The following is a 25,036-nucleotide window of genomic DNA, read 5'->3' as shown; positions in this document are numbered from 1 at the left end:
GTACTTGGTACACAGTTTTTTCATGAACTTAAAACTGTTCTTCAAAAGAAAATCGATTTAAAAACCAAACAACAACAACAACAAAAATAGCTTGTCCTCTACATGTAGCTTCACCTAGTAACCAAAAAGGTCAGGCCTAGAGTTGTTTCTGAGGTCTAGGTACTAAAGACGTGATGCAACAGGCTATGGTTGCCTGCCACCAACCTTCAGATAGTCTGAAGCCAAAGTTAGCGACACTGCCCTGGGCTCGGTCAAAATTGTGTCTGAAACTGCACTGACTCCTCTCATAGCCCTGCTCTACTGATTCTGTGTTTGTATTTGTGGGTTTCATTTTCATACGTCCCAATGCCTTGTTCCCAAAAACTTCTGCTTTATTCCAGGCTGTGGTTTTTATTCGCCCTGTAAAGTGGCCCTACGGCAGAAATCAATAGGAAGACATAAACAAACAAAAGTGTGGAGAAAGCTTCTTAGAATTATTTTTTTCATACGTAACTTTCAGAAGCGTGGCATTATGCCATACTCTAGATGATAAAGTTGTTCCCCACAGGGTCTGGGTTAACAATTCTGATATTGTTAGACATGTATCCTGGAACAGAACGATGGAGTAAATGGATGGCAGATGGCAGAAGCCAGGTTTCTCACTGTTGGAGAGGGACTTTATAGATAAGCGAGGGGAGGAGGCTAGAATGATCCATGCAGTGACAGATTAAAGTTGGAGACATTGGTATGAACTCATGTTTAGCTTAATATAGACATAGATGGCTACATATAGAAATATTTATAGATACGTGTATAAACAGGGGTTAGCGTGCAGTCATAGATTTCCTTGCTCAGTCAGCTTAGAAGCAACCAGTAACAACGAGCACAGCTGGCACCCAGATCCTGGTTTCTAATACTATTCTCCAATAAAAGGAACTAGAGCTCCTTCAGAAAATGGTTATTTCTAGAACTAGGGACAGAAATACACAAGATGAGAAGATGAGCCTGGAGCATCTCTAGTGCCAGAAAGTAAAGTAGTGCTGAAAGCAAAACAAAGAAACAAAATCTCACAGTGACAGTGTGCCAAAGGGATGTAGGAGCCAACTGGAAGAGATCTCAGTGACCAAAGCTGGAAAACTTTGAGCAACAAAATAAATAAGTATCATAGAGTTAAAAAACCGACATATAAGATTAATATCCACAAGTCCATATTGATATAAATAAATGATTCAATAAAATACATGGAGAAGAAATAAATTTTCCGTGCACAAGAATTCCAAATATTTAATTCCAAATATTTAAATAATCCATCTTAAGTCAGGGTGTGCAAAGTTGCCCAGTCCTTAAGTGTAGTAGAGAAAGTGTAGTCCCTTTCACCAAAGAGCAGAAAATGGGAAGGGAGAGAAACTTTAGAGTGGAGAAACCTGCTATATGACCTTGATGTATGACCTTGATTCTCTAGCTTATATATGGGATCAAAGTCAACATCAACAGTGAAAAATCGTGTTGATCGTTACATGCATTTGGCGGGATGTGTTGCATATCTCTTATTTCTGTGGTCTTCCTCCCTCAAAACCATAACCCCAGGCTAAGCACGAGAAAGGCATTAGCCAATTCCTCGTTGAGGCACATCCTACAACATAATTGAGCAGTCTCAAACCTGTCAAGGCCACCAAAAAATAAGAGAAGTCTAAGAAACTACCACAATCATGAGGCGCCTAATGAGACAACTCATGGTGTGATTTCCTGGATGGAATCTTGGAAAGAAAAAGGACATCAGGCCAAAATTAAGAAATCGGAATAAAGTATGGAGTTTAGTTAATAATAATGTATCAGTGTGGGTTCATTAAAGTAACAAACATGTCATCCTAGTATACGATGTTAATAAGAAAAGAAATTGCATGTGGGGTACATGGGAACTTGCTGTACCATTGTCACAATTTTTCTGCGTGCACAAAACCATTCTAAAATTTTAAAAAGTTGTTAAATGTGATGTTTGGTTGTAGTAGGGAAAATGGTACATAAAGGTGATATTTGAGATTATTTAAGACATATCATAATAGAGATCTTAGAGATGGAGATAGATTCTCAAGAAACCTGAGCGCAATCTATAAAGCATTCTAAGTCCAAATCTTAGGCTTCTTCATGTTGAAGAGACTTTCTTGGAAAAAAGGACTATGTTTAAAACACTTCTGTGCAGGATGAATGAAAATCTGTTTGCGCATTTCACAGAGTGGATTTTCACCAAAAACTCCTGATGACGGTGATATTTCAGAAGAAGGGACAAGCCAGAAAATAGTTGAGATTAGTGGAAAACATCACAAAATAGATAGTGAAACCACCCCGGGGTCAGGTGAGAAGGTAGATGAAGAGCACAATTTTGCAGCAAGGAGCATGACTAAAATGGCTTAGAGCAGAAGATCTGATATGGCGAAGACCAGGAGGGTAGGGTGCTGGAGTTCTGGAAGTCAAGTCATCTGAAGTTAAGAACTCAGAATCATGAGTCCCAGACCTGAGCTCATTATCTGTTTCCATCCCTTACCAGCTATGTGACTTTAGGTAAGTTAAGGCAGCTCTCCTAAGCCTTCATTTCATCGTCTGAAAAATGGGAATCATAAGGGTGCTTATCTCATTAGCTTGTGGTGAATATTATATGCCATATGGTTTTAAATGCTTAGAATATTGCTTGGCTCATATTTAATAGAGGACAGCTGCAATTGTTATAATTGCGTTATTACTCATATCCTTTAAAGGGATGCTTGCAGGACCAACAGTATAGGAGAGTAGGACATGAGACCAGGGCTGGCACAAACTAGGGAAAAGGTAAATGTGGTAGTTTAAATGCCTCTTCCTAAAATGATGACTTGGCCATGTGATTTGCAGACTGGGCTTTCAGTCCATTCACTTTCACTGCTGTCTGTTCCCGATGATCTATGGTGGTATGTGCATGTCCTTTAGGGCATTGTTCATTTTCTCTATCCATCAATTTTTCCTTTTTTTTCTCTGCATTGATATATAAGTTTAGCACCACTAGCCACAGTTAACTGTCAACTGCATTTTTAACTTTTAAACCCACAATCATAGCAGTCAAAGTCTGTCCTTAATGCTACAAACTATTCCTTTTCTACCTCAACTAAAAAGCATTCGAGGAGCAATGTGGGTATATTGGATATCATGTGTGCTGGTAAGCTTTCTCAACAATGGTTATTTAAAGTTTTCCTTAGGGAAAGAAGTCATAGGAACCAGTAAAATTCTTTGTTTTTGTTTTTCAAATCCTACTTCTAGGCGTGATGTGTGCTAAAAAGATGATAAAACGACAACATTCATGATTCACTGCAACGTTCTCACTCTCTGGGGCAGAGGATCAGATTTGCATCTGGTCCTGACTTTAGCAACTAGGTATCTTAGTTTAGGCTCACCCAGAAGCAGATATGAGATGTCAGATGTGAGGTAGTTGAGGTAGTTTGTTGGATAATGTGATGGCAAGGAGAAGTGTTCGGGGCAGGGGGAATGAAATAGGAAAGAGGAAAAGCCAATCCAAGGATGTGTGTTGGGTACTGGAGAGGGTGACTAGAATCTCATCCTCTCAGGATCATTAAGAGATACGTCTCAAACTGTTCAGTCAAGTACAGAAGAGCGAAGCCTTTAGCCACCAGCACCTGATACCCCTCTGTGTTTTCTCATCTGCCCTTCTGGGTTGCATGTGTGTGGATGCTGAGTGGGTTCCCAGGAGGTATTTCATACCCTGGCATTAGAGAAGTCCCATGATGGAAAGTGTGAAAGGTATACTCCTGGCCTAAGGTAGAACTTTGCGTATTGTTCCTTCATAAATCTGGACAAAGCCAGCATGAAAATGGTCCCTGAGGCAATGGGGTAGACTGAGAGGTTAAGGGCAAGTCTTTTAATCACCAATTGAGGAAACTTCACTATTTCTCAAATTATAAATCTGTCTGAACAAAAACTTGCAAGAGTTCTGAGAAATACAGATTTGATGTTTGGAGTTAAGAATGCCATTGTCTGTTGATACAACTCATTCATTCAGTCATTACAGGCAATACATGCTGATTTATTTATTTGTTTTTGTTGAATTTTTTTTTTATTTGGAGAGAGAGAGAATGAGAGAGAGAACTGAAGGAGAGAGAGAGAGAGAGAGAGAGAGAGAGAGAATCCTAAGTAGGCTCCACACCCAGTGCAGAGCCCAATGCGAGGCTCAGTCTCCCACCCTGAGATCATGTCCTGAGCCAAAATGAAGAGTTGGACACTTAACTTACTGAGCCTTCCAGGCACCCCAATAAATGCTGATTTATTAAGCTTTTCCTTTCTGTAAGGCCCTACAATGAGTACTTAGGTAAAAATAACACAAGCAAGACTCCTGTATTCCCAGAGCCTGCAGAGTAATCAGGAAGCTAAGAAATGCTTGCTATAAAGTAGATGTCAGGTGCTGATGTCATACTCACGCCCCAAAGGTAACTATGTAAGGAGATGATTTGACTACTTCTTAAAGAAGTAGTTGACTTAAACTAGTAGTTGACTACTAGTTTGACTGTAGCAATCATTTCACCATGTATATGTATATAAAATCATTGTGTTTGCATCTTAAATATGTACAATTTTTATATAAAAATTAAAAAACATATTCAGTATTATAAAAGAGGGACAAAGAAAATATTACAAGGATTTAGAAGTGAAAGAGGTCACTCATATCTAAGGGACTCAAGGAACGTTTCAAGATGGAGGAAGCATTTTGAGTTATGCTTTTATCAAAGTAGGCTGACTTTAGCTTTATGGGGACTGGTACGTAGGGCCAGGTAAGGACCATATCGAGATAGGAAATAGGCTATCTAAACTAGAGGCAACAAGTCACTTGGTCCAGAGCCACATTTTAGAGTTGAATGGATCTACTTGCTTAAAATGAGTAGATTCACTTATTTGTTAGTAAATTCAACAAGCATTTTTTTTAAATATCTCCCAAGGACCAGGACTTGGAATATAACTATAAATAAATTTTCTATTCTCTCTGCTCTTGTGAACTCTCTAAGTCTAAGGTAAGATAAAAAACTAAACTGATTTTTAAAATAAAGTGTGATGGAGAGTAAGAAGCAAGGATAGTCTCTGTGAAAGCTCAGAGCAGGGCTCTGTGGACTCCAAAAAGGACTCCCAGAGGAAATGTCATGCCAAGTAGGACCTGAAAAATGATGTATGGTCTCATCAATGGATCCTGGATACCAGGCTGAGACTTTTGAACAGCATAGAATGATGTAACTATGTAATGTTTGCATTGAAATTTGAACAAAGAAGTGATATGATCTGGACTGTTCTTTAAGAAGTTTGATCTTGGGTCACCTGGCTGGCTCAGTCAGAGGAGCATGCAATTCTCGATCTCAAGATCTAGAATTCAAGCCCCACGTTGGGCATAGAGCTTGGAGAAGAAGAAGGAGAAGGAGAAGAAGAAGAAAGAAGAAGAAGAAGAAAGAAGGAGAAGGAGAAGGAGAAGGAGAAGAAGAAGAAGAAGAAGAAGAAGAAGAAGAAGAAGAAGAAGAAGAAGAAGAAGAAGAAGAAAAAGGAGTTTGATCTTGCCGCTATACAGGATACATATAAGAGAAGAATAAAGACTAGAAGAGACCAATTGGCATACTTCAGGTGAGAAAGAGTGAGTCTGAAGAATTTATCTAGGAAAATTTAGATAAATGGGTAGATCTGAGATGTATTGAAGCAATGGACCTGAGAGGATTTGTCAACCGATGTTATTTTAGATAGCAAAAAGAAAAAGGAGGCAAAGATTGTTCACCTAGGTAACTTGTATCATTTGCAAAGAGGAAATTCAAGGAAGCAGACATGCTTGGAAAAGAGAGGGCATAGACAGGTATGTGTTCTTCAGAGAGAGATAGCTAGTGACACCAACTCTGGGTGCATTGAATTTGAGATGCATGAAGGATATATTGATAAGAATGAGTTTTGGATAGAATGTTATAGTTTTGGGAGAGCATGCCAGAGCTGAAAATAAAGGTTTGGAAGTCTTGTACCACGCTGAAATATTAATTGCAGCTGAGATTGTCAAATGACACCAGGTTTAGAGAAAAACAAGAAAAGGCAAGCCAATAGTGAGACCCAGGTGACATTGGGAGGGAGTTGGAGAGAAGGTGGAAGAGGTAGGGGAGGAACAGGTAAAGACAGGGAGGAAGAAAGTGCTAGAGTCATTAGGGTGAAGTTTCAGGAAAACAGAGGATGAAGGGTTCACAGTGTGAGATGTGGCCAGAGGTTCTGATATTAGAGTCCTGCTCAAAAGATATACCACTTTTCTAAGCAGACTGCCTTGGGGCAGGCAGTGTGTGAAGAGAGAAGAACTAAAAGTGGTACTGCTTTATTTGATATTTTCCCCAAAGTCAGCTTCCTGTGTAGTGGGATATTTAACATCTTCAGCCAAATGCTGTGAGCACATTTTCACTAAAGCCCAGACTTCACAAACCAACCATTTGAAATTGGTCATTTGGGTGCAAAGATTTTGTAATTCCGCCTTAATTTCTTTATATAAAACAACTCATAAAAAATTCATTTTAATGTCAACTTATGCTAGAAAGGCAATAAATACCTTAAAAGCAAAATTTTTGATTAAAAAAAAAAAAGCCTACGACAGCACAAAATGAAACCAAGAGTAAGGTGTTAAAAACTAGGTAAAGGCAAACAGGTATGCATCTCCAGCAGATGAGAGGAAGTTGCCTATGTGGGAGTAACAGTCTCCCTTTTGTAAATTTTGCTGCTGAAATTCAGGCTGAGTTGACAGATGTTAATACTAAGTGGTTCCAGGGACTTCTGGGTGGCTCAGTCCATTGAGTGTCTACCTTCAGCTCAGGTTGTGATCCCAAGTTCTGGGCATCAAGCAGCATCAAGCTCTCTGCTCCATAGATACCCTGCTTCTCCCCCTCCACTGCTTGTGTTCTCTCTCACTCACACACATATTCTCTCTCTCAAATTAATAAATACAATATTTTTTAAAATACCAAGTGGTTAAAGATTCATCATTCTCAGGCAGGTATACTTCTTAGGTCAGCTCCCTCTTTTTTTTTTTTTAAACAATTAATTAATTAATTTAAGAGAGAGAGAAGGAGGGAGGGGCAGAGGGAGAGAATCTTCAAGCTGACTCCCTTTGAGAGAGGGAGAAAGTGAGCAGGGGGAGGGGCAGAGGCAGAGAGAGAAAGGGAATCTCAAGTAGGCTGTCCACTGAGCATGGAGCCAGAGGCCGGGCTCGATTCCATGGCTCCCCAAGATCATGACTTGAGCTGACATGAAGAGTCGGACACTCAACCTACTGAGCCATCCAACTGTTCCCGATTCCATTATTTTTTAAAATTATTTTTGGCAAGATTTACTCTTGAGCAAGTTTTAACTTCCCTGGGCCTCAGTTTCCTAAAATGCTAAATGAGAATAGCAATAGAACCTTCGGAATAGTTACTGTAATAAAGTGATGTCTCTTAAGAGTTGAAGCACTTTGCCTGGAACATACAGAGACACCCAATAAGTGTTACCAGTTATTAATAATCTTATTATTTCTGTCATCCCCATCTAGAGCACTTTCCCAGACTGGGGTTTATTTGAAGGTGTGACTATTTAAAATCATGATCTCCTCAAGTTCCAAAGGGAGTGCCTCTTTGCCTGTGCCAAGGCTCCACCGCAGTAAGGAGTACCCTTAAAGATCTTTCAGCCATGTGGCTTCATTCCCCTATCAAGCTCACTATCTGCTCATCAGCAATCAGCAATAGCTCCTGGAAACACTCTGAAGTGAGGACAGAAATAGAAGTAACAATTACAAACACACTCAACAAATGACTTAACCAGGATACTGAGTCCACGCCATGTACATTTATAAAGTAATTTCCCTGTCTTCACGTGTGTTGTCACACGTATAACGATATGAATCCTGTGAGAATAAAGTATTTTTCTTACAGTTCAGAAATATGAGTCTTTGAATCCTCTGCCTGCTGCCAGTTGAGTCGACTGACATAGCTGCGTGTATCTGAAATTTGAACCAAATTACCCTGGATTTTTGCACTGCCTCAAAAATCAGAAAATGTGCAAAATACTCTTTTGCCTAATATCTATTCCATTATCCATTTAAGCCATGCTTGTGTCTCAAAAATTGTATGACACACATAAAACAATAATTATAAACACGACTTTTGCCTCCATCACCCCTTTTCTGCAGAAGATCTTAGCACCAGGTCCTGTTTGGTCAATGAAAGAATTAGATTCCTAGAGTCTCGCTTAATGAAAGAAGGCATTGCTTCAGCATCGCTAGTGGCCAGTGTCCTGTCTGATTTGAAGAACCATAGAATTGCCTGATAGCCTCAGACATCACTGAGTGTGACTATTTTTAAGCCCTCTACATGCATGCTTTGAATTTCTCTCATATCTCATCTGAATGGATGATGTTGATGTTTGTAGACATTCGTGATTGCCTGTGAGAAAGAGAGCGAGTGAACCTCAGGATGTTCTTAACTGCTAGTATTAATTCTGTTCCTGTTTGTTTTCAGCCCCGGGGTGGGTGGGGGGGGGCACCACATGAGATCCCAGGGTACTGCTCCTACCCACTGGAGGCTCAAGTCCTCCAGTAGATACAGATTTCCATTGTGCCTTCCAGAAGTCTCAGCTCTGCACTCTGTCCCCTTCTTCTCACAGGGATCTATCAGACTAGAAGCAGGCCACAGCAAAAAGGAAAAATCCCTCTTAAAATTTAGATTCTGGAGGTATTCTCCAAACAATATATTATTCATTGTTCAAGAGACTACAGCAACTCAAAAATCTCGTCTTTTGATTGCCTAAGCTCACCCACCTCAAACAAAGAGTGCATTATTTCCCTAAAAATCTTTATAGGCAGTGCAGGAAAGTGGATACGACCCTATTCTTTCACCAAGAGGGACCTAAGAATGAATTCTGTGGTTGCCACCAGCAAATTGGATAACTTCAGACATGCACCTGAACTTCCTAATCTTTACAATCATGATCGTGAGAGCGGCTACTGCCAAAGACTGCAATGAGGACCACATAAGATGAGATGAGCACTTAGTCCAGAGCCCTGCCCACAGTGTCTGCTGAATGCTGACCTTTACAATATGTTAACTAGCATTTCGGAGGGGGGGTGGTGGCTACTGATTCTCATAACTGTCGGGGGTCACCCGACAGAGACTCCACATGCCATTTCACACCAGGCCAGGCTTGGTCGAGAATATAGTCCAGGCCTCTATAGGTATCTGCCTTGGGAAACATCACTGCTCTGAAGACAGCGAGCAAGTGCAGAAAGAACTGATGATAAGTGACGGAGCTGGAAACCAAAGGGTAAAAAGAATGCATTTATGAACACACACAGGTTTTCAAAAACCTCTCAGCACATCTATGGGACTTTATTTGGAACCACTGCCATCTGTTTGCCGGATGTCTCTGACAGAAATGTGTCCATGAATTTGGACCCTACTTTTTCCCCCCCTCAGCTGTGCTGGGGAGCCAGATGTTCTTGTGTTTCAAAAGCAACCACATCCATCAACCTCTTTGCGGGACTGGATCATTCATGCTTGTGTGACTTCATTTCTCCAGCAGCGGGACTAGTGGGCTTGTTTATTCACCTTTTTTTTTCCTGATTTTTTTTTCTCATATTGCTTCAAATTAAATTAAAAGCCAGCACTGTCACTAATTAACCAAGGGTGGCACATTTGTAAACCTGGATTTGCCGGGTTGCCAGTTGAGAGGAATTCCTCTGCGTTCTTTGCCAAAAACCGTGTTTACCAGTCACCATTGGTGTCTTGGCAAAGCTGCTTGGGTGTTGTCAGAACATAATGTAGCTGTGTAAAAGATGTCCTTCGGAGATGTTAGCTGACTTGTGTTGTTCCCAGACTTAAATATGCTGTGAACTAATTAACACCAGCGTGAGAGTAAACACTCAAATATCGTTACCTTGCGAATAACAGCACACAAATTTCTGTGCATGGGTTTCTGTCTCCTAAAAAGAGAATGATGATGGTTGTTATCACAGGAAGGGAAAATATTGAGGAAGTAAAGCATTGGCATCTGCTAACAGGCAGTCTCTCATCCCAGCTTCTAACAAGCTTGCAAACTCCAGGGTAGAACCATATTATCAGAAATGTGTGTTGAAAATATTTGGCGGTAGAGGAGGTAACTGTGGATTTGGGAACGAGTATGCCATCAAGAAGGTTCCATGGAGAGGGTCGTTTGAATTCATGTTGGAAGGAAATAGTTCCTTGCTTTCCCGCACCCTCCCACCCCGGTCGGCATAAAAGCTCTGCTGCAATCAGGGTTGCTTAAATCCAGGGACTCCTGACCTAAGATAACTATATTGCTTCTGGACACCCTGAGTTGGGCACCCTCTGAGCTGTGGGGTAAGGAAAAGAGAGCCTGCTTTCTCTACACCTTGATCTGAAGTGGCCCTGACAGTGGGAATCTGAGATTCCAAGTGCCCAAAGGAAGAGAAGTTGGAGAGAACATAGACCAGCTGCATGGAAATGATGTTGATTTTTATACATTCCAATAGAAATATGATTCAGTTTCTTTTCCTTAAAATTTGTCTTTAACATAGGAACACAGACCAAAAAGTCACCATCATACACATATTTGGTACCCAATAGAACTCTTCAGAATACTGGGAATACTGGGAATGTTTCCAGAACACTGGGAATTAGTTCTAAAATACTAATATGGCAGCCTCTGGGCACATTGTGGCTGTTGAGCACTTGAAATGAGCCTAGGAAGACTGAGAAACTGAATATCTAATTGATTATTTTATTTGTTTTATTAATTAATGATGAATTTAAATGTGAACAATCACATGTAATTGTCCTCTACATTGGGCAACACAACGACTCTATGGGATATGACATGTGGCATTATTTTGCATGTTTGCACACCTTTTTCACATGTATTATAATGAATAGAGGATGGTTGATTCTTTTTTTTTTAATTTTTTTAAATTTATTTTTTATTGGTGTTCAATTTACCAACATACAGAATAACCCCCAGTGCCTGTCACCCAATCACTCCCACCCCCCGCCCTCCTCCCCTTCTACCACCCCTAGTTCATTTCCCAGAGTTAGCAGTCTTTACGTTCTGTCTCCCTTTCTGATATTTCCCACACATTTCTTCTCCCTTCCCTTATATTCCCTTTCACTATTATTTATATTCCCCGAATGAATGAGAACATATAATGTTTGTCCTTCTCCGACTGACTTACTTCACTCAGCATAATACCCTCCAGTTCCATCCACGTTGAAGCAAATGGTGGGTATTTGTCATTTCTAATAGCTGAGTAATATTCCATTGGATACATAAACCACATCTTCTTTATCCATTCATCTTTCGATGGACACCGAGGCTCCTTCCACAGTTTGGCTATTGTGGCCATTGCTGCTAGAAACATCGGGGTGCAGGTGTCCCGGCGTTTCACTGTATCGGTATCTTTGGGGTAAATCCCCAACAGTGCAATTGCTGGGTCGTAGGGCAGGTCTATTTTTAACTCTTTGAGGAACCTCCACACAGTTTTCCAGGGTCCTAAATGAGAGGATGGTTGATTCTTGCATCTGTTTCTGGATCCTATCTACTATAATAGTTTTGGTTGAAGTTTATGAAGAAAATCTAGCCATTCCCAGAGATACACGTTTAAAGTGAAAAATATGCTCAAGAATCAAGATTTAATAAAATTAACATTTCTTTACGGCCTCATTGAAGACATTTTTAAATGAAATCGGCTTAAAAAAATGCTTGGTGCCATTCCTGAGATTCATGTTAAGGCACCAGCAGCTTTACCCACAGCTGCCTTTGTTCCAATAGTATAAATGACAAGGCCATGAGTAAAAATAAATAAAATCTAAGCATTATTTTATAAATAGTTTAGACTTTTCCACCCCCCGAGGCAGTATCGAGGACCTCTAGAATTCTACAGACCATACTTCAGAGTGCTCTGGAATCTTCACTGTCTTCCCCACACTGCATACCCCTCCCCTCCACTGAGTCACACACACCCCAAAAACCAGAACAGTCTAGCTTTATTTTTGGAAACCTTGGCACCAATCAATAAGAACCTTCTTTCCCAAGAACCTACATTATATTTTCCAAAAACCATAATTTCCACCTAATGATGGATTCTGGTACCATTTGTAAGAATTGTCACATTTCTGGTTACTCTCTCCCATATGAACAAACCTGAAAATATTTCATTCACCTCTGAGCTCAGCATCTCCAACCTGTCTGCTGGGAAGCTCCACCAGGGTACTTACCTTTACGTAATTGTCTGTTTCTTTGACTCTTTGGTTATCTGTTTCTGTCATTAGGCTGTGAGTTCCTTGTGAAAAAACAGTATTTACTTAAGAAATATTAACTGGATGAATGAATGTGTGAGTTAGGTCCCAGTGTGGCCCATTCACAGTTCTTCCACACTGAACTGCTTCTCCTTTTCTGTATCACAAGGTATAGCCGGTTCTTAGAGTCAATAAATGCATGAATCCAAGCCATTTGGGTAGATGACCACTTGGTAATTATGAGTAAAATACATCTAATTGGTATTTGTAATTGAAGAAAAGAGTCGTGGCCTCATTTAGCTTTCTAGCACTTAATGTAAGAGTTAGCTGAAATGGGCTCTACCCATATCATGTGGCAATATGAATAATATATTTTAAGAAATTGCCAGAAACTTTAGAAGGATTCTCCACAACTGGGATCTATTTATAATTTAAGAGGGCTTCAGTTGTCCTCCCTGCCCTGGATTTCATTGTGCTGAAACGTACAGAGCCAAACATCACAGACCCCACTCTTGGCAGAGGACCCATAGCCTCACATTACGTGGGGATTCAGTGTACCATCGTTTAGTTACCAAGTTTATTTCTGGACTCATTACTGACCATCTAAATTCTTTAAGGCCCCACAGCAAAACCGGTCTCCAAGGGATTGTAACACATTCTGAATTTGAGTTGCAAGGGAGTATGGAGACTGTTACTTTCGGCCAAAACCCAGAACCACTGCAGTAAAATAGTGTTATTTTTTCACATAAATGTATTTTCCTAACAATCACTAGGAAGAAAGTCCATATTATATGATTAAGATGTGTTAGCTATCAATATGAAAATCTAATATTCTAAGGGAAACATGGTGTGGTAGAGTAAGAAACGAGACTGGAAATGAAAAGATAGATCTCTCTTTTATTCTTGGTTTTGTACCTGTCTACACTGGTGCCCCCTTATCTGCAGGCGATATGTTTCAAGAACACCAGTGGATGCCTGAGACTGCAGTTAGTTCCAAACCCTGTATATACTGGTTTTTTTTCCTTATGATAAAGTTTATGCATTAGGTACAGTAAGAAATTAACAACAATAACTCATAATAAAATAGAACATTATAACAAAATACTGTAGTAAAAGCTACCATAGATCTTGGCAACCTCAACATAAACTGTTGTTTTAACTGTTGTTAAATGGGGAACATTTTTTCTTTCCACTTAATGGAAGCATATTTGAAACACCAGCATCACTGCCCTTGGTCTTTGGGGTCATTATTAAGTAAAATAAGGTTTATTTGGACATAAGCATTGTGATACTGTGACAGTTGATCTGATAACTCAGCTGGCTGCTAAGTCGCTAAGGGATGGCAACGGATGCAGAGTGGAGACACAGAGTCTCTTAAGATGCTGGACAAAGGGATGATTCCTGTCCTGGTCAGAATACAGCTGGACAGTGCGAGATTATCATCATGCAGCTCAGAATGCACAATTTAAAAGTTATGAATTGTTTATTTCCAAAATTTTCCATTTAATATTTTCAGACTGTGGGTGGCCTTGGGTCACTGAAATCGTAGAAGGTGAAACCATGAGCAAGGGCAGACAACTGTAGTCCTAGGAACTTGGACAAGTAATTGAACTTCTTTGGATTTCAGTCTCTCTCTTTTTTTAAAAAAAAGATTTTATTTATTTATTCATGAGAGACAGAGAGAAAGAGAGAGGCAGAGACACAGGCTGCAGAGGGAGAAGCAGGCTCCATGGGGGAAACCTGACATGGGACTCGATCCTGGGACTCCAGGATCACACCCTGGGCTGAAGGTGATGCTAAACCGCTGAGCCACCCGGGCTGCCCAGATTTCAGTCTCTTAATGTGACATAAATCACAACTCTCTTTTCCATCTTTGGATTCTGTAAATCCATATAATCCTTTGCTTTTCTGCTCTGATGCACCAGCTCATACTCTTGTCATTTTGCCTTTTGCAAGCATATATTAAAAATTAAGCTTGGACTCCTGGATAGCTCAGTCAGTTAAGCATCTGTCTTTAGCTCAGGTCATGATCCCAGGGTACCCTCATCAAGCCCCACGTTGGGATCCTTGCTCAGCAGGGAACCTGCTTCTCCCTTTGCCTGCAGCACCCCCCCTGCCCCCCAGTGCTGTCTCTCTCAGTCAACTACATAAATCAAATCTATAAAATATTAAACCAAATTTCATTTTGCTTGGAAACTATTTACTAATGGACAGATTATGAGATGCAAGTGTGAGTTTTACAGTATATGTGATTTTGCTTCCAAGTGCACTAAGCCAAGTGCAGTATTAGAAACCTGGGGTCAGAGTCAGGGACTCTTCATTTTCCACCCAAGGAATAACTTGTCTAACCCCTCAGTAATGTCTAAATTACAGTGACATGTAATTTACAAATACATTAAGATGAAAGTTACTTCTAAGTTTTCTGGCTCACCAATAGTACTAATTATTTGCAAATATAGATTCATAAAGTCATTTACTTGGTTAAAATGTTACATGACAGATACACAATGTAACAGAGCACATGATTTTCCCAATTCCTTATTTAATGGAATGGAACACAATGAATGCCCAATCATCTTGGCTAAAGTACTCAGGCAAAGGCATCATATACATGAACACTCCACAAAGTACCAGCACTGCCTCCTAATAACTCTATCAGAATTGGGAGGTACACCAAACATCTCCACCTAACCAGAATCCGGTTTGAACCTTGGCTTAACCATTCCATCTGCAGTGAGGATGTGTTTCATGTCAATAGTTTAATGCACCTGTGCCTTTCTTCATGCCTTAAAAATGATCATTGTGCCATGTGATCAAACACTGTCGTGTTATGGGTGACGGAGAGGCAGTTATTAGTTTTAGGCCATATGGTGATATATGTTGCAGTGAGTCGGCATATCAAGTTTGTCTGGTAAGACTGAAAAGAGTGCTATGAATCTAAATATGGAAAAAAATTCAGAGAAGGTAGACTCCTGTCCAGGAACCAACAGATCGAAAGAATCAGCTATTGTCTCTTAAAAGGCAGGGGAAACTGGTTTGTTAGTGAGCTAGGCTAGGTTGTTGGGTGTGAGTTTTCTACTAGGGCAGCCTCATTGCATTAAAAAAATGCAATTATAGCTATGACAATTTTTAGAAATTGAATTTGCATTTTCTTATGAACCTTCTGTGAAGTGTCTTTTACTAAATATCATTTGTGTCCTCCTCTAACAACTTCAGTTTATTACTTGCTAAATTAGAGGACAATAGTTCCAGATTCATCTCCAGTGAGTAACTTGACTCATCACAGTAAATTTAACACGGTCTGGTTAATACCTACCCCCATTTCCAGGAAACTGAAGTTTCTACAGGCACTCATTAAACTACAGTGGGACCTTTGGTTAAACGACAGTGGCCACCCACTTATCCACCCTTCACCCTTATTACCGCTTCAAGGAATCTGAGTTACAAGATGTCATTGGTTCTATGTCCTAAGATTACATTGAGAACAATGGGTCTCCCTCTCATCACTCACTTTTTCAGGTTTATATTTCCTTACCTAGAAATTTCAAGATGATACTAAAACATGCTTGCATGTCTATTCTCCTTTTTGGGATATTGCTTCAAAGTGGCTCTGTCCTTATACTTTGAGGACCAGAAAGACAAGAGAAACAGGAAGGGAATGAAAGAGCAATCCAATGATTATTGTAGGGGATGCCTGCAAATAAACTGAACTTCACCTAGTATTTAAACTGACTGAGGAGAGCATCGCTTAGAAATTAAGGACAAAAGCTTTCAATCTGGCAATGACCAGAAATGAAACCTTTTCTGTAAAAACCCTACACCAAGTGTTTGCCGGTAGGGTGATATGTGTCTTCCTTGTCTCCCTCATCAATCCTTCAAGGAGACATGGCTTTGTTTAATTTATGTGGCTAGCTTGTGAGTCTGAGAAAGAGCTGTTTGTAAGAATAGTAAATCAAAATAATGTCAGAGTCACTTGGAACAGTGTTTTCGAAATTCAAGTTCGGAACAAGTAGTTCAGGCTACCAGTACTGTTAGCCTCACATCTGCTTTCTGTCCCAGCTGTGGCTTCAATGACATCATGCAAGAAACCAGAAGGGCAACTCCATTTCCATAGGTTACATTGACCTTGCAGAAGTGGAGAAATTAAAAAAAAAGAAAAGAAAAGAAAAGAAAGAAATAAAAAAGAAAACCTAAAAAATAAAGAAAGAATGAAAAGAAAGGAAAGGAAAAACAAAACAAAACAAAACAAAAAAACAAGTCATCTTGGTTTGGGCTGAGGAATTAAATAAACCCAGATAAAAATCACAGTTGAAGTGAGTGTCATTGAAATAAAGTGATTTTTTTTTTTTTTTATCGCAAGGCTATTTTCAGCTAAGTTCACTCTAATTCTTATCTTTATTCATCCTACAGGTTATAGATAATGCATGACCATATTAAAATTCTCTTCTTGATCTGAATCTCCCTATCTCTGGTAGACAAGCAGGGTCCTTGACAGCTTGATTGTATGTGTGTTGTTTTTTAAAAGACAATAACACAAAACCTTTAAAGTTGGAATTTCCTGATTACTTCAAGCCAAGTTCTATAGACTGCATCAATCTTGCACAACAATTTTAGAGAGCAACAATAATGGGACAAAATAATCTGGAGTCAATAGCAGAATTAAGGAATAGGCGATCTGGTTGTTTTTTTTTTTTTAAATGTTTACTTAAGTATAATATATATATACAGAAAAGTTAAAAAAAAAAGTTTGGTGAATCTGCACAAAATGCACACAGCCCCATAACCATCAATCAGATCAAGAAATAGAACGTTGGGGTACCTGGGTGGCTCACTGGTGAGTGTCTGCCTTTGGCTTGGGTCATGATCTTAGGTTCCTAGAATCAAGTCTCACATGGGGCTCCCCTCAGGGAGCTGCTTCTCCCTCAGCGTATGTCTCTGCCTCTTTCTGTGTGTCTTGCATGAATGAATAAAATTTTTTTTTAAAGAAATAGAACATTAACAGGTACCCACGAAGACTCCCTGGCCCTGCCCACACATGCAATCTTCTCCAAAGTAATCACTCTATGGCTTCTTTCTCCATTGTCCGGGTTAGCCAGAATTATACAGCATGTCTTCTTTTGTGTCTGGCTTCTTTTTGCTCTACAGTGTGTTTGCAGAGTTCCATTTATATATCTAAAATATATCAAGTGACCATTAATATTTGGCTCTCACAAATAGCACCATGACCAACATTGCTTTGTCACAAATACATAATCATTTCTGCTGAGCACATACTTTGGGGTCATAAAGTATGCGCCTTGTACACATTTGTAGGTACTGCCAAACTGTTTCTCAAAGTGGCTTTATCAATTCACACGCCCATCCAAAGTGTGGGAAGCTTCTAGTTGTCCTGTGTCCCCATAATCCCTTGGTTTTGTCAGCCTTTGTTATTTTAGTCAATGTGATGGGTGGAAAGGGCTTTCACATTTTAGTTTTAATTAGAATTTCCTTGACAACTAATGAAGGTGGACAATTTTCATATGTCTATAGGCCATTTGGATGTGTTATTTGGAAGGGCTTGTTAAAATCCTGAGCTCATTTTTCTACTGACATGTCTTTTCATTATTAACACACAGGAGTTTTTTTTATGTATTTCTGGTATAAGTCTTCTGTGATATATATGCATTGTCACTAGACTCCCCCTCTCTGTACCTTGCCCCGTCACTCTTCTAATGGTCCTTTAATGAACATGTGTTTTAATTTTAATTTTTCCCAATTTACCAAAATTTTCCTTATAAGCAGTGTTTTCTGAATCCTATTTAAGAAATTATTTCCTGGGATGCCTCGATGGCTCAGCAGTTGAGCATCTGCCTTTGGCTCAGGGTGTGATCCTGGAGTCTCGGGATCGAGTCCCTCATTAGGCTTCCTACAGGGAGCCTACTTCTCTCACTGCCTATGTCTCTGCCCCTCTCTCTGTGTGTCTCTCATGAATAAATAAATAAAATCTTTTAAAAAAAGAAATAATTTCCTATGCAAATTACATGGAAATACTCTATCTTCTTGGGGCCTTAGGGTTCATACTTTTCTCATTCAGATCTATACACCACCTTGAATTATAAATCATATTGATTTTCCTTTTATAAATATAAACCTCACCCAACTCCATTCATTGAAAATATAATCCTTTCCCTCACTGCATTGCAGTGACACCTTTGTTATATATTTCAAGAGACTGTATATTTGTGGGTTTATTTCTGGATTCTCTATTCTGTTCCATTGGTCTATTTGTCAGTAAGTCAATCCCATACTGTCTTAATTATACAGCTTTACAATAAGTCTTGGTATCTGGTAGCACAAGTCCTCTGACTTTGTTTTTCAAGGTAGCATTTCATTGACATATATGTTTTTGAATAAACTTGACAACCCCACCACAGCAATACCCCAGCAACAAGAAAACTTTTTGTAAACATGGAATCTGCTTTTATTTATTTACAGACTCTGATTTCTGTCAACAGAGTTTCTAGTTTTTTAGTACAGAGGTCTTGCACATCTGTTCGAGATATTTGACAATTTTTGAGCTATTGCAAATGGCACATATTATATTTTAAATTTTATAATGACTTGTTTCATTTGGTTCATTTTGCCCATATCTTATCCCTGAACAATTTAGTCTACTATAAAGTACTCAAAAGTGGAAATTGAGGGGCGCCTGGGTGGCTCAGTGCATTGAGCTTCTGTCTGACTCTTTATTTTGGCCCAGGTCATGATCTCAGGGTCTTGAGATAAAGCCCCACATTGGGCTCCATGCTCAGTGGGAGTCTGCTGGAGATTCTCTCTCTCTCTCTCTCCATCTTCCCCTCCCCCTGCTCACACACACACATACTCTCTCTCTCCCTCTTGTTCTCTCAAATAAATAAATAAATCTTTTTTTAAAAAAAGATTTCTTTTTAAAAAAAAAGTGGAAATTGAGACCTACTTAGATTACAAGTAACTATTTTGTTAATAGGACAAAGAAAAAGAAAAGAACATATGAAAAGAAAAACATATGAAAAGAAAAACGTGCTTTGCAGAGACACTAACTATATTTGCCCCATAGTGATCCTAAAGGTAATGAGAGAGGAAATGAGGATTTTTGCTCCACACTAAGATTGTCTCTTACCATGAGACTGTGTGTGGCAATCTCAGAATAACTCAAAGTGAAGCATTAAGTGGACTAAATCAGTGGCTACAATGAAGGTACAAAAAGTGGGCACATAACTACCCCGCAGTGCAAAACTCCTTCAGTGTAAATAAGCCAAACTGCTAGTTATTTGTCTACTGCTCTATCATTATCTTGTGTGCATCCATCTCCACAGAGGCTGTCAGGTTCATATATGGTTGCGTGTGGTGAGGTGCTGTATCTCTCCTAAGTCATTCATATCAGTTATGGAACTAACTGGTTGGAGGATAAAACAAGTGGCCTGTTTGAGCAGAATAGGGTGATGGAATGTGGGGAGCAGAGAGAAATGGAGGAAAGGCAGCAGAGAATCATAAAGAATCAAAAGTTGCGCACTCGATGGTCGATTCCATCTGTCCTGCAGCTTGCTTGGTAAGTCCCACATTTCAGCAATGGGACTCCTACTACTCTTTTCTTCCTGGCTAATGCACATGGAAAATCTGTACAGCACAACCAGTAAAATAAACCCTAGCCCAGGGAACAATCTTCTTTAAGCCCAGAAAAAGTAAATGTAATATGTAAATAAAATTTCTGTGCCCTTGTATGTATACTTCTGACAATAAGAGCAAATATATGAGTTGTGCTGAACAGAGTAATTCTCATCTTACAAGAAAACTGACACTCAAGGAAATTAATGACCAAAGGCTTCATCGAGAACTGGATTTCAGGACTTTTGATTCTATTTTAGAACTCTTTCCTTAAAACTATTTTGATATTTTAATTTTATTCTTCCAAGAAATGCCTCTTGGCATCCAAAGCATGAAAGTAGTGACTTAGAACATTTCTGAGGTGCATCTACTCTTCTTCTTACACGGTAAGCATTTGTCTACTTTTGGGTATTTCAGCATTTCCAGAGGCATGGCCTTTGGGTAGTATCTTCCCTTAGGCCTTGCATTTTGGCTTTCGCTCTCTGAGAGGGGCCAGAACAGTGTAACAGCAACTCAACTACACAGAGGGCAGAACGTGGCCCTTTGTTGACAATGGAGCATTATTAGTGATATAAGCAAAGTGGTTAATTAGATCCAAAGCAACTTCTGAAACACCAAAAAGAAAAGATTGAAACAGAATAAAAGTGCAAAGAAACATGATCAGAACTGACAAGCACGCACCAGGGGCCTGAAGCATGGCAGACATAACTGAAAAGCAGAAGGCTTGCTTAGACAAACCCTACATTTTATTTTCCCTCCTTCTTGCTTTAGTTTGCTTGGAGGTTTTTGTTTTTCATTTTTGTTTGTTTGTTTCCTGAAATCAAATTAACAGTATTTATTGGCTCGGCAGCTATGGGAACGCTAGGGTGTAAAACGATACCACAAACAGGAAAGAAATGACTGAACCATGGGTCTGGACATGTCATTTCTCAGTCCCTATTCTAAACACTGTGTGACTTCAGTCAAGGTGCATGACCTCTCCCACCTGCTGCAGACTCATCCCTACAGTGAGAGTGTTCAGCTGGATGTTATCCAGTGTCCTGGCTAGCTCAGTGATCCTATGAACTCTAGAATAGTGAGGAGGAGAGAAGTCGAGGCATAAAGTCATTGATGATGACCCTAAAAGGGCTTCTGGAGGTTTGCCTCATTTGGACTTATTTTTCCATTCCCAAAGCCTAGAGGTGAAGTTTTAAAGGCCACAAGCTGAAAGGCTTTGGAGAAAAACTATTTTGAATGTTTGCATGAAGTCCTTGAGATACTATGTGGAGTATAAGAATCTCGATTGGCACAATCTTGTTGCAGAGGAGTTTCACTCTCCTTGGAGAAGTTGCGCTGCACAAATATGCACTAATGCTGCAAGAATCCAAATAAGGCTGAATGAAATGCAAATGTTACAAAAGCGTAAACATTGGCCATGGTAGGAAATCAGAGATACATGGTCTGCAACTGGAGAAGCACTGAAGATAACCTTGAAGAAGAGGTTTGGAGAATAAACTTCTCAATAGACAGATGTACAGAAGGCAGAGCATACTGTTGACAGGAACAAGATGATTGAGGTTTTGGATGTATAGAAATGAAGGTGACATCTCCCAAGAAGAGTGAGAAGAAAGTAACATTGGATCAGAGGGACTGTTTGCAGCCCTAGAGGGAGGTAGTAGGAAGAGTCAGGGAGCATATTTTGTAAATACCCAGGCTGAAGAGGATCGACTTCTCCTGATAGTTTATAGGGAGCTAGCAATGGGAAAAGATTATGGGAGACAATTTAATCTTTTAGAAAGATTGAACAAGGGCCAATTGGAAGAATTGATTAATTAAAAAATGAGATGGATAACAAGGGTCAAATTAGTTATCTATTGCAATTGTCAGGCATAAATGAAGACCTAAAGCAGTAAAATGGGAAAATCTAATATTGAAGGGTCTTCCTCACTACAGTCTCCCTTTTGCTGTCCCCCTTTCCCTTTCTGATCTCAAGAAGCCTCTGAGTAATGAGGTAATATAAAATTGTACTTTCACTTATCAAGCCTAAACAATGATCGCACCCCCCGTTGGTGGTCTTCAGTCGGATGACACAGAATTGATTTTGTAGCTTGTCTCATGGGGGCCTCTGGGAAAGTGTTCGTTCGAGTGACCTTTTGTTTTCACAATTATGGACATATGACCCAATCCCCACCCTTAGTTCAAAAAGAAAACAAATCCTCTTCATTACTTGGTTGGCTCTCCTCACTTCTTGATCTTGGCCAATTTTTTTTTTCCAGGGTCTCCTTCTATCCGTTCTCCTCCCACAATAATACTCTTAGATGTTTTGTTTCCTGGGAGCCAAAGACAGACTCTTTATGTGGTGAAAAAGAGTAGATCTCACCAAAATCACTCCGGACTAGATGTCCATAGCCCAGTGATAATCATTCCACTATCTGAAAGAAAAATGTGATTTCACCACAAACACTCCCATGATGATTCAGCCTTAAACTCTTGCCAAAGGAGGACTGCGCCATATTTTCCCCCTCTCCTCAGCATGCAGGCTGCTGTGAAGAAGCATCTGCTGCCTAATTCTTTTCTATATTAGGATAAAAAGCTTTTTGGCTTGCTGATTTCAGGCCCTGAGGAAAAGAGAGAGACGAGAGTTTCTCATAACGTCTTTATTGCACAACCAATCGGTCTGTGTCCTGGGAACCCCAGGCATGTACTCAGGGATGAGCCACAAGACCAATAGCACAGAGATGATGGGGTTGAAAGCTGGACAAGACACACTCACTCTGGGGATACGGATGGTATCTATTAGCTAGAATCCTTCCACTGGGGTTGCTTTAACACCCAGACCATTTTAACTGGCTTCTTATCATATTTGGGAAGGCCTGCTTTTCCTGAAGATTAACCAGACATGACTTTTGATCCTCACAGTTCAAATAAGGGATTGGAGAGCCAGATGAAAAAGAATGGGGTCTGGGAAGAAAAATATTCATTCAAAGATGGGTCTGTCCTTGAGAACACTGCTGAAAGCACCTCAAGGAAAAAACGTTGAGGGGGTGGGTGGGTATTTCCCAATTATTTCTATCTGTGCCCCTGGGGCTGCTTTTGCTGAAGACAGTGGCTTGATGTTTATGTTAAGATTCCTGACCCAGGGCATGATCCTGGAGTTCTGGGGTCGAGTCCCACATCGGGCTTTCCGCATGGAGCCTGCTTCTCCCACTGCCTCTGTCTCTGCTTCTCTCTCTATGTGTGTCTCATGAATGAATAAATAAAATCTTAAAAAAAAAAAAATCCTGACCGGATATGGAACTGGAAGCTGAGGGAAGGTAGGATTGCCCGAGGGACCATGGACCTGTTAGAGGTTGTTGGCCTATGTCTCTTGTGAGGAGACTAAGTAGGGAAGCTCTGGCAAAATGATTGTGTCTATCTTTCCCTCTCATCCTGCAGCTCTCTGCGTGCTGGTGACCCGCAAGCTGCATGCTGCAAGCACTGGCAAGCTGCATCACATCTCTGGACACCAGAAGTGAATAAGGAAGCTGCAAGAATCTCCCAGAAAACAGTCACATCTGTAGAGCTGGGAGTTGTGTTTTTGTTTTAGTCTCATAAAATAGTGGTGACAAGAATAGTTGTCGTTGTTGCTATGATTTGTCAAGTTGGCCCATTTGATGTCTTTCCTATCATGCTAGAATGCCCTCCTGGACATGAGGATCTAAAGATGGGACATGCTTTGAGCTAGCAAATCCCTATGTCTACTCCTTGCGATTTAAGCACTAGAGAGAATGCAGCTATTTTGTTTGATAAGGTGGAGTTCAAAGCCACAGTGAGGCATATCACAAAAGGACTCAGTAAAAAGAAAAAAAGAATAAGAAAAAAGAAAAAAGGAAAGAAAGAAAAAGCCGAAGTGATGGAGGAGGAAGAGTTTATTAAGTGATAAACATACGCTTCTCCACAAAGCTCATACTTGATGCCTCTAGTCATAACATACTAGCTCTGAGCTTACCATGCAGCTCTCAAAAGACTTCCCCTTTGGGTTGTGGGCAATTCACAGATTTCAGCTTCTTGCTCCCTGGTTGGGGTTGATGGGCCAGGGAACAATTTTTATTAGGTTTCAATGCATCTGCAGTGCTTAAATACGAGACTGAAACAGGCACTTGTTCCGGGCTGTAGGGTGATAAGTTGCATTAATTTTTATTTTAGGCTGTCTCCAAACATGGCTTTTATAGACTAATAAAAAAGCAATTTTTATAAGTTCACAAAAAACAATGAGCACAGTCAAGCATAAATATCTTACAACCAGGGCCAGAGGAAAAATTATGAACTAAAAAATCTGCTGAAAATGGCACAAAAAAACACAATACTTGGATGCTGCCTTTTCAAGGTAAATTACACTCTTACCTAATGGAAGATTCTATCAATGCAAATTTCCACTAGTGATTCCTCCCTGTTCTCGGCTATCTGTGGTCAGAACTTTGGCTCCTAACCCTTCCCTAATTTATGAACATCCTACTCCGGAGGATGAACCTCAAAAAATCCGCTCTTTGGGTAATACCACCCATGAATATCAGTCCTCACACTTCTATTTACCTGTTCAGAATATACTAGGAAACATTGAAACCTTAATAGGAAATCTTTCAGGCAAATTATTCCATTGTCATATCTCTGGCGAGACAATCTTATACGTGGATGAGCAGAATCTCTGTGACCATAAAAACATGTAAAGTATTTTTGGATAACTGTCTTATTAAAGCTATTCCTAAAGGTTTTCACATAAGCAGCAACCGCTACGTTGTTATACAGTTATAATGTGTATGTGAAATGCATGATCTCAATTAATTTTTAATGTTATGTATCAAAAGAACTTTTCCAGAAGTTTAAAAGAAAAATCAATGACTCTACAAAATCTTTTGTTTACTTATTGCCAAACATCCGATGACCCCAGAGGGCTGACAACGGTTTTGATTTTTGATTCTGCTAGTCTGGGATCATGCAGTTACCCTTTACCTTTAGAACATAAATCATTGCTCTTACTACTTCCATGAATTCCATGTTTCAGCCACACTTTTAGCCTGACGTGAGGATTTTCCATCTTCATGTCATGCAAGGAAAAGAGGCAAAAACAGATAAAATATCCAGGAATTTTATACTTAGACAAAGCATCTTGACTATCTTAG

At 39.8% G+C, this 25,036-nt stretch overlaps 1 long non-coding RNA gene across 1 annotated transcript in view; it reads left to right on the top strand.

Annotated features, from left to right (window-relative positions):
• Window positions 1-23,488, top strand: part of LOC140626189 (uncharacterized) — a 72,446-nt gene extending 48,958 nt beyond the window's left edge. Inside the window, exon 3 of the long non-coding RNA XR_012025389.1 lies at window positions 23,313-23,488. This is a non-coding gene — a long non-coding RNA (uncharacterized lncRNA). The remainder of the gene's footprint in view (window positions 1-23,312) is intronic.
• Window positions 23,489-25,036: the final 1,548 nt, after the last annotated feature.

Source organism: Canis lupus, chromosome 37 (genome assembly GCF_048164855.1).
Source record: "Canis lupus baileyi chromosome 37, mCanLup2.hap1, whole genome shotgun sequence".
Taxonomy (NCBI): Eukaryota; Metazoa; Chordata; class Mammalia; order Carnivora; family Canidae; genus Canis; species Canis lupus.
The sequence above is the reverse complement of the archived record's forward strand: the minus strand, read 5'-3'. Positions and strand labels throughout refer to the sequence as shown.